Here is a 13,836-nt window from a genome sequence, read left to right as displayed (position 1 = left end):
TTGACTAAACTGGAAAGAGGAGGGGCCGGACCATAGGAAACTTTGTGAGTGTGCTAAGGAGCTTGAACTTCCCCCTTTAGATAGGTGACAGAATGACAATGAAGGGTTTTAGATAGAGAAGGGTCATGGTCATAACTGTTCTTTCTAAACACTGGTCTGCTGTAGTGTAGAAGTTGGTTTGGAGAGGGCAAAACTGGAGGCAGGCAGAGCAGTTAAAAGAGACATGTAATTATGTAGATGAAAGGTACTGGGACTGAACCACCAAAGCTGTGGTGGTTGGAACGTGGATCAAGAGAGGACATTTAACAAGTATTTGTTTTTAAATAGACTGAACCTGTTGATTAATTTTGGGATTAAAGCAGAGGAAAGTAATCTAGGATGCTTCTCACTTTAGCTCTGAGTCATTGGTGGATGATAATTGTCATTTACCCACGCCCATGCCACTATCAAGGCAAAAAGGTGGAGGGGCAGTTTTGTGGAGAGGTCATGAGTTTGGTTACTGATGAGCAGTTTAGATGCTTAATCATGGAAACATTTTGATAATGATCCCAGCGTGTGTTTTGCTGCAGTACACCTATAAGATTGTCGACTTTATTGTGAGGTGAACTAAAGTTACACTGGAATTCTAGGATCATCCAACTAATAATATTGTACAATATTAAAGCCAGAAAGATTCTAGGTGAGGTTTCACCAGCAGTGAGGAACAGTCTTTTTTTTTTTTTTTTTTTTTTTGAGTATTTATTTGTTTAACAGAGAGAGCGCACACCTACAAGCAGAGGGACAGGGAGAAACAGGCTCCCCGCTGAGCCAAGAGCTCAACACCAAGGCTCCATCCCAGCTCTCTGGGATCATGTCCTGAGCAGGAGGCAGCCATTTAACTGACTGTGCCACCCAGACACTCTGAGGAGCAGTCTTTTAAGTTAGTTACCTACCTGTGTTGAGATTTGATTGGCATAGAATTGCATAGCCAACGTACCAAATTCATATAGTTGGTTTTTGTTTTGTTCTTTTTTAGGATTTTATTTATTTGAGAGAGAGAGAGAACACAAGTGGTAGGGGGGGTATGAGCAGAGGGAGAAGCAGACTCCCTGCTGAGCAGGGAGCCAGACTCTGGGATCCATCCCAGTACCCTGAGATCATGACCTGAGCCCAAGGCAGATGCTTAACTAACTGAGCCAGCCAGGTGCCCCTCATATAGCTATTTTTTATTATCTATGCCCTGGTTTCTTCATTTTTATTTATTTTTTTAATAAAGATTTTTATTTATTTGACAGATCACAATTAGGCAGAGAGGCAGGCAGAGAGAGAGAGAGGAGGAAGCAGGCTCCCAACTGAGCAGAGAGCCCGATGCGGGGTTCGATCCCAGGACGCTGGGATCACGACCTGAGCCGAAGGCAGAGGCTTTAACCCACTGAGCCACCCAGGTGCCCTGGTTTCTTCATTTTTAAAAAGGGAGGTGATAATTGCCTTGTATCACAACTCTTGGAAGATTAATTAGGTAGCACAATTAATTACATATTTTAATAATTTAGATCCCGGTGAATGGAATTATTCTTTGAATTTTTCATTGCTTTTTCAGCATCATTTTTTTTCTTAATTTTTAAAAATTTATTTTTTAAGTAGTCTCTACACCCAAGTTGGGGCTTAAACTCACGACCCTGAGACTAAGAGAATTTTTAGTTGGACTCTACATGATTTTTTTTTCATGTTATTTGTTTCAGGAGTACAGATCTGTGATTCATCAATCTTACACAACACCCAGCACTCACCACAACACATACCCTCCCCAATGTCCATCACTCAACCACACCTCTCCCCTCCACCAACCCTCAGTTTGTTTCCTAAGATTGAGTCTCTTACAGTTTGTCTCCCTCTCTGGTTTCATCTTGTTTGATTTTTTCCTCTCTTCCCCTATGATCTTCTGCCTTGTTTCTTAAATTCTGCATATCAGTGAGATTATATGATAATTTTCCTTTTCTGATTGGCTTATTTCACTTAGCATAATATTCTCTAGTTCCATCTACCTCGTTGCAAATGACAAGATTTCATTTTTTGATTGCGGTGTAATAATTCCTGGTACCATTGTGGCCACAGTTCCCAAAAGGATGTAATTTTTACTAAAAGAATCTATGTCATTTTAGTAATTTATAAAAACGGATTATAATAGGGGACTCTGGCAGTCTGTCAGTGGAGCATGTGATTCTCCATCTTGGGGTTGTAAGTTTGAGCCCTATATTCAGTGTAGAGATTACTTAAAAATAAAATCTTTCTTTCCCCTAAGATCTATTTATTCATTAGAAAGAGCACATGCACATGCCTGAGCTCAGGAGAGGGGCAAAGGGAGAGGGAGAGAGAATCCTCAGATTTCCCGCTGAGTGTGGAGCCACACACGGGGCTCCAAAGTCATGACCAGAGCAAGAAACGAGTCAGCCATTTAACTGAGTGAGCTACCCAAACACCCCTAAAAATAAATCTTAAAAAAAAAATGATTATAATAGTTATTCTTCCAGTGAAACACATGAAGATGTATTTTGTTGAAAGTATTTTATAACTGCAAAATAGCAAAAATCTGACAATTTATAATTGGATTAGACCAGGATTTTAAAATTAAAGCACTGAATTTAAATCCAACATTGGTTACCACCTATTCCTGGAAATTCTTAAAAAATTAAACCTCTGTATTTAGAGAGAGTAATACTTGTACTGTTTTCAGATAACTGAGTTTGGTTTTGTTAAGTTTATTTTTAGGTGATTGCTTCCATGCTTTTTACCAAACTTAGAAACTTAATAAGCTCATAGTGGGACTTTGGAAAGAAATTGCAGTAATTTCAAACTATTAGCTACTTAATCATAAACTTGAAACTTTTCTTCTTCCACTGAAAAAAAAATCTCAAAAACTGCTTTTGGGTATAACTCACATGATTGGTATCGCAAAGTCCACATCTAGCCCTAAGAATTCCATTAAGTGTCATATAGTCTCATTCCTTTGCAGCTGTTGTTTTGAGCAGTTGTTTAGTATCACTTGTCTTCTGTTGAGATCACTGATCTATATATAGAATAATCCCTAGAGTTCGAAATAACTAACTCCCTTGTTGGGAGAAAAGTATGCTATATCATTCACCTTTTAATCTTCCAATGATAATACTGAATTGCTTATGTTATTATTAGGGACTTTATGCCTAACATGGGGTACAGAAACATTTTAATGAAAATTGATTGGGAATGTTAGGTTTGTATTATATACATTTCTAATGGTACAGTGGACCCTAATGACTTTGTTAATAATCCCCTAAAAAGTGATCATTGTTGGTGTGTCCTACAGCTGAATGGGTTGAAAGTTTATGATGCGAATACACATTAAAAGCCACTGAATTCACTTTAAGTGGGTATATTGTATGCTTTGTGAATTAGATCTCAGTAAAGTTGTTTTATATTTTTAAAAGTGTCATTGTCACAATTTAGGGGAACTCAGGTGAAGAAATATTTCTTGGCAATCAAGCTATTTTAGTTGGGGCACTGGGGTAGCTTAGTCAGTTGGACATCTAACTCTTTTTTTTTTTTTTTAAGATTTTATTTATTTGACAGAGAGAGAGACAGCAAGAGAGGGAACACAAACAGGGGGAGTGGGAGAGGGAGAAGCAGGCTTCCCACCAAGCAGGGATTCCAATGCAGGGCTTAATCCCAGGACCCTGGGATCACGACCCAAGCCGAAGACAGACACCCAACAATTGAGCCACGCAAGCGCCCCATGGACGCCTAACTCTTGAGCTCAGCTCAGGTCGTGATCTCAGGGTCCTGAGTTCAAATCCCATCTTGGGCTCCATGCTGGGCGTGGAGCCTACTTTAAAAATAAAAAGCTATTTTCGTCCTTTTATTTCCATACTCCTATGATAATAATTAGAGTACAATATATTCTAATGCCTGCTGACCTTCCTACGTAGTTCCTTACTTTCAAGAACAGCATATTCATTTAAAACATACATAATTGAATATATAGAGAGTGGAAAATAAGAGGTTTAGCCTATAAAAGTTATATGACCTTGCGCAAGTCACTTAATCATTCAGAGCTTTAGTTACCACATAAAATGAAAGTGTTTGACTACATCCTGGCTCTCAAACTCAGATGCCCACAGGGCTAACCAATTAATGTAAATTAATAAAGTTGGTTGGTTGGCATAAAGAAACCCGGAGCAGAGAGACCATGATATATAAGGTAGTATATGCTCTTCTAAAGAAAACAGACACAACTCAGTTTTCATCTGTTGACTTATCTTATTGTAGGCCCAATGTAACTATCTTTTAATCTTCGAGAAAAGTAGAAACTGGATTATCTTTAATTGCTCTTGATTTTTAAATAGTGCAACTAATTCTAAAAAAAGAATTTAAACACTCTGTAAGCTAAACTGCAAAGTATGAAGGAATCCTTCATGGGCTAAATATTCTAGATTAGGTCAGCTGTTGACTGGATGACTTCTATTGACCTGACTAGCTGTAGAATTCCTTTTCTTTTCTTTTTTAATCTTCTAGAAATACAGTGTGGTGCATACCAAACAATAAATGTGAAACATATATGTAGGTTATAAGGCATAATACAAAATGAATAAATATCCAAGACCCAACGCATGATCTCCCTATGTTCTCCTCCTATTGCACATTTCCCTGCTCTCCCCTCAGAGGTAACCACTATTCTACATTTTGTGCTTAGATGCCTAAATAATATGTTGGATTTGCTTGCTTTTGAACCTTATAAATAACAACATAGTTTTCTTTTTTTTTTTTAAGATTTTATTTATTTATTTGACAGAGAGAGATCACAAGTAGATGGAGAGGCAGGCAGAGAGAGAGAGAGAGGGAAGCAGGCTCCCTGCTGAGCAGAGAGCCCGATGCGGGACTCGATCCCAGGACCCTGAGATCATGGCCCGAGCCGAAGGCAGTGGCTTAACCCACTGAGCCACCCAGGCGCCCACAACATAGTTTTCTAGGATTTGTTTTTCTCATGATGTTTCAGAGATTTGGTAAGTTACTGAGTGTAGCTGTAGTTTATTCTTTTATCACTATTATATAACATTCCTTTACATGTATATAGCCAGATTTATTTATTCTCCACCCAATAATATTCAGGTTATTTTCAGCTTTTGGCGCTTGTGAAGAGTGTAGCTATGAACATATTTTTATATGCCTCCTGAACCATGTGCAAACGTTTTGTGAAGTATATACCTAGGAGTTGAGTTGCTTGGTTCTATGATATAGGAAGGCTCAACTTCATAAGATAATGCCAAAGTTTTTTAGTATTACTGATTTAGCCCCATGATTCTTGATTCTGAAAGTTTTCCATAGCTCTCCCCTCTCTAATTTATTCTGTTTTTTTCTTGCACAGTTCTTTTCCCTTGGTGGAGATAACCTGCTTCACTGCCCCTCTATTTTCTTTTTCTCAAGAACTGTGTGTTCTCTGCCATTTCATTAAAGAACTTCTTCTCTAATAGAATAAATCATATTTAGAAGTAGATATTATCCTTTCACATTTCATAAATGTAACTTGCTAAATAAGACTTTTTAAAAGCTTTTCCATGCAGAAATATTTACTTAAAATTTAATGGTCATTGAAAGATTTTTATTTACTTGAGAGAGAACATGAGAGAGAGAGAGAGAGAGAGAGAGAGAGAGAGAGAACGAACACAGAGGGAGAAGCAGGGAGCCTGATGTGGGACTCAATCCCAGGATCCTGGGAACATGACCTGAGCTGAAGGCAGATGTTCAACTGATTGACCCACCCAGGCCCCCCAAACTTCAATGGCCATTTAAAAAAAAATATTTTATTTATTTATTTGACAAATCACAAGTAGGCAGAGAGGCAGGCAGAGAGAGAGGAGGAAACAGGCTCCCTGCTGAGCAGAGAGCCCGATGAGGGGCTCGATCGCAGGACCCTGGGATCATGACCTGAGCCGAAGGCAGAGGCTTTAACCCACTGAGCCACCCAGGCGCCCCACTTCAATGGCCATTTAAAGAACTTTATTTGTCATGTTCTATATAGGATTAGTTACATTTAAGTTCTGTTTACTGTATGGCTGTGTTTTTTTTTTTAATTTCCTCACAAATGATCTGGATAATTCTGGCATTTGTGAGCTCTTAGTTGTTTCAGGAGTTGCTTAGCATATATAATTTGAAATTTTAGGGCCCCTGGGTGGCTCAGTCAGTTAAGTGTTTACCTTTGGCCCAAGTCATAATCTCAGGGTGGTGGGATGGAGCTCTGTGTGTGGCTCCCTCCCCCGCCCTTGTGCTCTCTCTCACTGTGGCACTCTCTCTCAAATAAATAAATAAAATGTTTTAAAAAAGTGAATAATTTGAAATTTTATTGTTGAATGGAGAGGATTTTTTTTTTAAATTTGGGAATGTGAATTTCTTCTGTAATCAATTTGAGTTTTTTTCTTTCAAAAATTTTTTGAACACACGCATGTTTTCAGATCCTATAAAAGCTACCCAAAGCCACATTTTGCTTTCCTCTTCACTGTATTTATAATAGAAATAAATAACCTTTAAAGAGGAATTATTTAATCAACAATTATCAAAATAACAAAGATTATTTGATACTCTGAAGTCCATGTACAAGTGAGTCAGGCTTTCTTTTCCTCTTCTAAACAGATTTATTTTATGTAAAATATGTAAGGAGGGGTGCTTAGGTGACTCCGTTGGTTAAGCGTCTGCCTTCAGCTCAGGTCATGATCCTGGGGTCCTGGAATGGAGTCCCTCATCGGGCTCCCTGCTCAGTGGGAGCTTGTTTCTCCCTCACCCTCTGCTGCTTCCTCAGTTTGTGTTCTCTCACTCTCTCTGTCAAATAAATAGAATTTTTAAAAAATAAATAAGGATAGGGTTCCTAAGCATCTTAATAAAATGATTTTGGTTTATCTGTTATTAGGCTAATACTGAATTACTTTTTTTTAATTTTTATTTTTGTTCTTTTCAAGATTTTATTTATTTGAGAGAGAGCAGGAGCGGGGCTAGGGGAGAGAGAGAGGGAAAAGTAGACTCCCTCCTGAATAGAGACCCTGAGATGGTGCTCCATCTCAGGACCCCAAGATTATAACCTGAGCCAAAGGCAGACACTTAACCAATTGAGCCACACTGATGACCCTACTCTTTTTTTTTTTTTTTTTAAGTAATATCTACACCCTCTGTGGGGCTTGAGCTTACAACCCGAAGATCAAGTCACATGCTCTACTGACTGAGTCAACCAGGCACCCCCTGAATGACTTTTTTTTTAAATTAATTTGTTTTGGGACGCCTGGGTGGCTCAGTTGGTTAAGCAGCTGCCTTCGGCTCAGGTCATGATCCCAGCGTCGTGGGATCGAGTCCCACATCGGGCTCCTTGTTCTGTGGGGAGCCTACTTCTCCCTCTGCCTGCCACTCTGTCTGCCTGTGCTCGCGCTCTCTCTCTCTCTCTGACAAATAAATAAATAAAATCTTTAAAAAAAATTAATTTGTTTTTAAGATTTTACTTATTTATATGATGCACAGAGACACAGTGAGAGAGGGAACACAAGCAGGGGGAGTGGGAGAGGGAGAAGCAGGGGGAGTGGGAGAGGGAGAAGCAGGCTTCCCGTGGAGCAGGGAGAGCCTGTTGCAGGACTTGATCCCAGGACCCTGGGATCATGACCTGAGCCGAAGGCAGATGCTTAACAACTGAGCCACCCAGGTGTCCCCTTGGATTACTTTTTATTTATTTATTTATTTATTTATTTATTTATATTTATTTATTTGACAGAGAGAGATCACAAGCAGGCAGAGAGGCAGGCAGAGAGAGAGGAGGAAGCAGGCTCCCTGCTGAGCAGAGAGCCCGATGCGGGACTCGATCCCAGGACCCTGAGATCATGACCTGAGCCGAAGGCAGCGGCTTAACCCACTGAGCCACCCAGGCACCCCTATTTTTATTTATTTTTTAAAAGATTTTATTTGTTTATTTGACGACAGAAATCACAAGTAGGCAGAGAGGCAGGCAGAGAGAGAGGGAAGCAAGTGCCCTGCTGAGCAGAGAGCCCTATGTGCGGCTTGATCCCAGGACCCTGGGATCATGACCTAAGCTGAAGGCAGAGGCTTAAACCACTGAGCCACCCAGGTGCCCCTTGAATTATTTTTTAAAAACTATAGCCACCACACCCACTTAGAACAGGTTTATTATACCTTTCTAATTTATTCAAGTAAAGCTCTTGAGATTTTCGTTCTCTGCCTAAAGAATCTAAATATGTGTTCAGCATGTGCATTTTTTTAAAAAAGTAGACTTCATGCCCAACTTGGGCTTTAACTTAAGACCCTGAGATTGAGAGTTGCATGCTCTACTGAGCCAACCAGGCACCTCCGCAGCTCAAATTTCTATAGAAAATTTTAGTACATTTTCTCAGTTTCTTCCATGGTTAATTTTGGTTTTGATAATTATAGAAGTGAACGCTTCTGGGGAAGAGCTTTTCCCTTTTAGATGTTAATGTAATATCTAAAATTTAATGGTAGAGGTTTCTTTTGGAGTGATAAAAATGTTCTAAAATTGGATTGTGGTGATGGTTGCACAACTCTGAAAATACTAGAACTATTGTACACTTTAAATGGGTGAGTTTTATGGTATATGAATTATATCTCAATAAAGTTGTTAGAATTTAATGATGTCCTGGAGGGATTTATTGACCCCTTTTTCCTATTTCTTCTTTGATAATTCAAGTATATGTGATGTCACTTGAATCTGAGAAACTAAAAATAACTTGGGTCCTTTTGAACTGGGCCATTTGCCCTCAGTTTTTCTGATTAGCAAGGAATATATAGACCTTAGATTTAGATTTTCTACTTTTTTCTAGCAATCAGGAACTTTTATTAGACATACTGAATAGTCTGCTTATAGAATTGTGAGGATAACAATGGATTCTGATATTCAAGTTTTTTAAAATACTAATACCTGTTGCTGGGTTCATGTTAGTTACTCAGTTGTCTCCCCCTTGATGTAGATGAACTCATTTAGCAAAAATATCCTATTTACTGGGGTACTTGGGTGACTCAGTCAGTTAAGCAGCCTCCCTCAGCTCAGGCTGTGAATCTGGGGTCATGAGATCTTGATTTCAGCTGAGGTCATGATCTCACGTGTCATGAGATCGAGCCCTGCAGCAAGCTCTGTGCTGGGTGTTGAGCCTGCTTGGGATTCTCTCTCACCCTATCCCTCTGTCCATCCCCCACCTTGGCCCTCCCTCTATAATAAAAATTTAAAAATATATATCCAGGGTGCCTGGGTGGCTCATTCGGTTAAGTGGCTGCCTTTGGCTCAGGTTGTGATCCCAGGGTTCCAGGATGGAACCTGTTCAGCGGGGAGTCTGCTTTTCTCTCCACCCCTGTCCCCCCACTCCACCACTTGTGCTGTCTCACGCTCTCTCTCAAATAAATAAAATCTTAAAAAAAAAAAAAAAAAATATATATATATATATATATATATATATATTTGTGTGTGTGTGTATAGTCTAGTTTACCCATGGGATCACTTCAAACAATTTTTATAAGGAATATTTTTCCCAAGTCATTGACACTGTGTGTATATATATATATGTGTGTGTGTGTGTGTGTGTGTATATATATGTTTCACTAACTCCTTGTTTTCTCAGGTTGACCTAAAAAAATCAGACTGATTTAAGAAATGTCTTCCCTAGATGACCTATCATCTAGGTCAGTGAAAAAAGTTATGAAAACTGGTATCATTTTAACTTGTTTCCAAAGACCTAAGAAAGAAAAATTACACAGTAGAAAATCTCTTGTTTCTATATGTTACATGGATTTAAAATAACAATGACACTATATGATTTTATTTAATGTGAAATTCTAGAAAATACAACTCATCTTTAGTGACAGAAAGCAGGTCAGTAATTACTTTGGGCCTACGGTAGAGTGGAGGACTGCCAAGAGTGAATTAGGACTTTTAGAAGTGATTGATGGGACTGTCTTGATTGTATCTTGTCAAAACTCATAGGTAGCTCAGTCAGGGGCACCTGGGTGGCTCAGTCATTAAGCATCTGCCTTCGGCTCAGGTCATGATCCCAGAATCTTGGGATCGAGCCCTGCATCGGCTCCCTGCTCAATGGGAAGCCTGCTTCTCCATCTCCCACTCCCCCTGTGTGTGTTCCCTCTCTTGCTATGTCTCTCTCTGTCAAATTAATAAATAAAATCTAAAAAAGCCAAAAAACCTCATAGAACTATACTCCTAAAATGGGTTTATTATATATACATTGATTAAAAGAAAAATCAAATAAGACCACACATACACCTGACTTCTATTTATATCAGGTGTTAGCCTTTGAATATATAACATCATCTACTATCTCCGTGTTATATGTGTAATCAGACATTAATGTTAACTATGCCAATGAAAGAAAAGTACAACTGTCATTGATAGTTTGAAGTTAATAGACGCTACACATACTATTAATCAGTGTATTTTACAAGCTTATCTAATCTCTAATCCCTTACCTTTTGATTCTGTTTTATATCTTATATACATATAAGATATATATTATATATATACATTCTATGTTGTATATTCAACTTTTCACCAAATAATAGAAACCATCTTTTAACAATGTTAAAAGTCTTCGTACAGGGCATCTGTTTGTATCTAGCCAGGCAGCCAACACTTCCTCATGCCAGGCACAGTGATCAGTGCTGAATAAGAGAGCATAGCTCCATCCTTATGGAATACTTTACAATTTTCAAATTAGTTTTACATAAATATCTTATTGTATCCTTTGAGAGCAGAAAATGAAACTCAGAGAATTTGACTTTGCCCAAGTTTACACAGCTCGATGACCGAGAGTTAATCTGATTCCAAGTTCAGTTTCAGGCAATTTAGGTGGATAAAGTTACATAGTTTAGGTAGATGAATGGAGAGTTTGAGAGAACATGTGAAATAGTTGGATCTTTTCCACATCCTGGAATGTGAATACACTTCCTTAATTGTGTATAAAGTCGCATGTATTCCTTCCAGTTGATTTTCTCTAACACCAGGATAAGAAAGTTTGAATTTCTGCCAACTGGCTTTCTTCCAAGACTATTTCTGATTGTTACCCCAACAGCTGAGACCTAGCAGATTCTTGGTGTCACAAAGGAGAACTCTGCATACTTGTGGCATTGAATGTGAGTGGGCCATATGTATAAAAATGTGCCCATCAGAGTGCCTGGCAGCTCAGTCAGTTGAACATCCAACACTCGATTTTGGCTCAGGTCATGATCTCAGGGTTGTAGGATTGAGCCCTTCTGTCAGGCTCCTTGCTCAGCAGGAAGTTTACTAGAGATTCTCTCTCTTTGCCTCTGCCCATCTCCCCCCAGCCCCTGCTTGCATACACTATCTTCTCTTTCAAATAAAATAAATCTTAAACACACACACACCCCTGCCCATCTGGCCCCATTTGGATTTCACTGATTTGCAGGGAATTTTCTTGGTGGTGGCAGGTGTGAGTCATTCCCTGGGGCAGCACAAATGCAGGAGGCTGCTGGTCTGCTGAGCAGTGTAGATAGTAGGTCTGTCCTGGCAGGAGGATGGCAGTGTGGCTGTCTTTGCTACTACTTGTGAAGGAGGCACCATGGAACAGTGGAAAGAACATGGGACTAGCCATGAGAAAACTCAAGTTCCAATCTTAGAACTTACTTGAGAGCTATATTACTTTGGGCCACTCACTGATTCGTTCTAGTTTTTCTCCTTCTAAGTAAAATGTGGGAGTGATGTGTATCACAGATAAATCCTAAAATCATCCTGTTAAATGAAAGAAGCCAGATGCAAAAGAGACTATATTGTATAATCCCATTCATATAAAATTCTAGAAAATCCAAACTAATATATAATCACAGAAAGCAGATCAGTGGTTGACCAGGGGTAGAGAAAAGAATGGAATGCAAAGAGACATGAGGAATCTTTTGAGAGTAATGAAAATGTTCTATATTCTAATTGTGGTGGTGGTTTCACAGGTACATACAACTGTCAAAATTCATATAATTGTATGCTATTGTGTACACACACCCAAAAAAAGGAGATTCCAACTTTTAATAAGGATTTAATAAGAAAAAAAAAAACATTGAAATAGATTTGGAGATTATTTACCATGGGTATAGGAAGGGTGAAAGCAGCACAGATATGTTCTTGAGTATTTGTATAAATATGTATATATTTACCCACTTTGCTCTGTAATTAATATGGTAGGAATGCTCAAACACTAAACAAAATCAAGTCATCAGCCTTGATCTCTAACTCCTTTATCCATTTGTCATAATCTAAAATGTTATGAACTAGTAGTGGTAGAGGACATTTGAGGTCAAATTTCTTAAAATATTTGAAATACTTAATTTACTAAAAATTTTGGTCCTAATACCATTTGATAGTTTGCTTCTTGGTGGTTATTGTATCCTATCACCTTTATGTTGCAGAAGTATTTACATCATTTTATCACAGTGTGACAAAGGTCAGTGGTAAATTCTTAACTCCAATATATGAGGAGCACAAGAAACAAAATGGAAATGACTTGACAATACCCTCTCCCCCAATTCTCATCCTGTATTCTACTAATGATTTAACATACTCAAAATCCTTCTTAATAAATACTTGCAGAAGCCAAAACTAATTGTTTGAAGTTGACACTGAAGTTGAAAATTGACCTAGAGAGAATATTCAGTAACTCAAATATGAAGTAAATAGTGACCATTCTGGATTAGTTGTGGCTGTATAGAGCTATTCCTGATCTCCTTCTTTCCCTAATGCTCAGGCTCTCTGTGCTTATGACTTTCTGGGAATGCATAATCTTTAGCTGGATGTGGGACAGTGGCAGTTTCTTCTAAGAGACATGTTTCTTGGAGGAAAGCCAATTTTAGGTTTTGGTCAGGAAATATACAAGATGAAGCTGTCAAAGACTAAGGTAATTGAAGCACATAGAATATATATTTTAAAAAAACCGTGAGTTAATCATGAATTTTTAAAAAGCACCCACTCCCTCCAAAAAAGGCAAAACCCAAATCCTAAAAGAATTAGATATCACTCCTCCCTTCATGTACAAACTCTTCTTGGATAATCAAGTAGCCCTAGTTGTTGACAAAATGTTGTGTTTTTTTTTTTAAGATTTTATTTATTTATTTGATAGAGACAGAGAGCAGAAGCAGGGGGAAGTGGCAGGCAGAGGGAAAGGGAGAAGCAGGCTTTCTGCTGACAGGGGAGCCTGATGTGGAACTCGATCCCAGGACCCCGGGATCATGACCTGAGCCAAAGGCAGACACTTAACTGACTGAGCCACCCAGGCGCCCGACAAAAAAGTTTTCTTCACAGGAAAATTCCACCAGTAATGATATATTGAGAAAATCACCATTTTACAACCCTTCATGAACTAGTTGAGGCAGGTAGCGGTCGTCACTGGATGAAACCATTGGAGTAATTGGCTGGTAAGAGAACTTTACAATGAAGGAATCATGCTGCAATTCTAGCAGACATTTGCATGTATTCTGATGTGATGATGATGTATCTTAAAGCACATGGTAACACCTGTGAAGTATTTGTTCCTGAAATGTAGAAATGTGGAACTTGATTCTAAAGATTATTTATTTACTTGACAGATAGAGATCACAAGTAGGCAGAGAGAGAGAGAGAGGAGAAAGCAGGCTCCCTGCTGAGCAGAGAGCCCGACTCAGGGCTCGATACCAGGACCCTGGGATCAGGACCCAAGCCAAAGGCAGAGGCTTTAACCCACTGAGCCACCCAGGTGCCCCATGGAACTTGATTCTAATATTGGGTTGCAAGATTAGGCCAAAACAAAATAGGAAACTAGTTAAAATTGAATTTCA

At 38.8% G+C, this 13,836-nt stretch overlaps 1 protein-coding gene across 7 annotated transcripts in view; it reads left to right on the top strand.

The window, feature by feature from the left end:
• The window catches only part of KIF24 (kinesin family member 24), an 88,780-nt gene that overhangs the window by 4,226 nt on the left and 70,718 nt on the right, over positions 1–13,836 (top strand). For 3 of the 7 annotated variants that reach the window (XM_047699603.1, XM_047699602.1, XM_047699606.1), the window contains exon 2: positions 2,282–2,442. The exons of 2 other annotated variants lie outside the window; for them this stretch is intronic. The gene's annotated coding sequence lies outside the window, so the exon portion shown is untranslated. The remainder of the gene's footprint in view (positions 1–2,281; positions 2,443–13,836) is intronic. 2 more of the 7 variants (XM_047699605.1, XM_047699608.1) reach the window with 1 other exon arrangement.

The sequence above is a fragment of the Lutra lutra genome, chromosome 13 (genome assembly GCF_902655055.1).
Source record: "Lutra lutra chromosome 13, mLutLut1.2, whole genome shotgun sequence".
Taxonomy (NCBI): domain Eukaryota; kingdom Metazoa; phylum Chordata; class Mammalia; order Carnivora; family Mustelidae; genus Lutra; species Lutra lutra.
The sequence above is the reverse complement of the archived record's forward strand: the minus strand, read 5'-3'. Positions and strand labels throughout refer to the sequence as shown.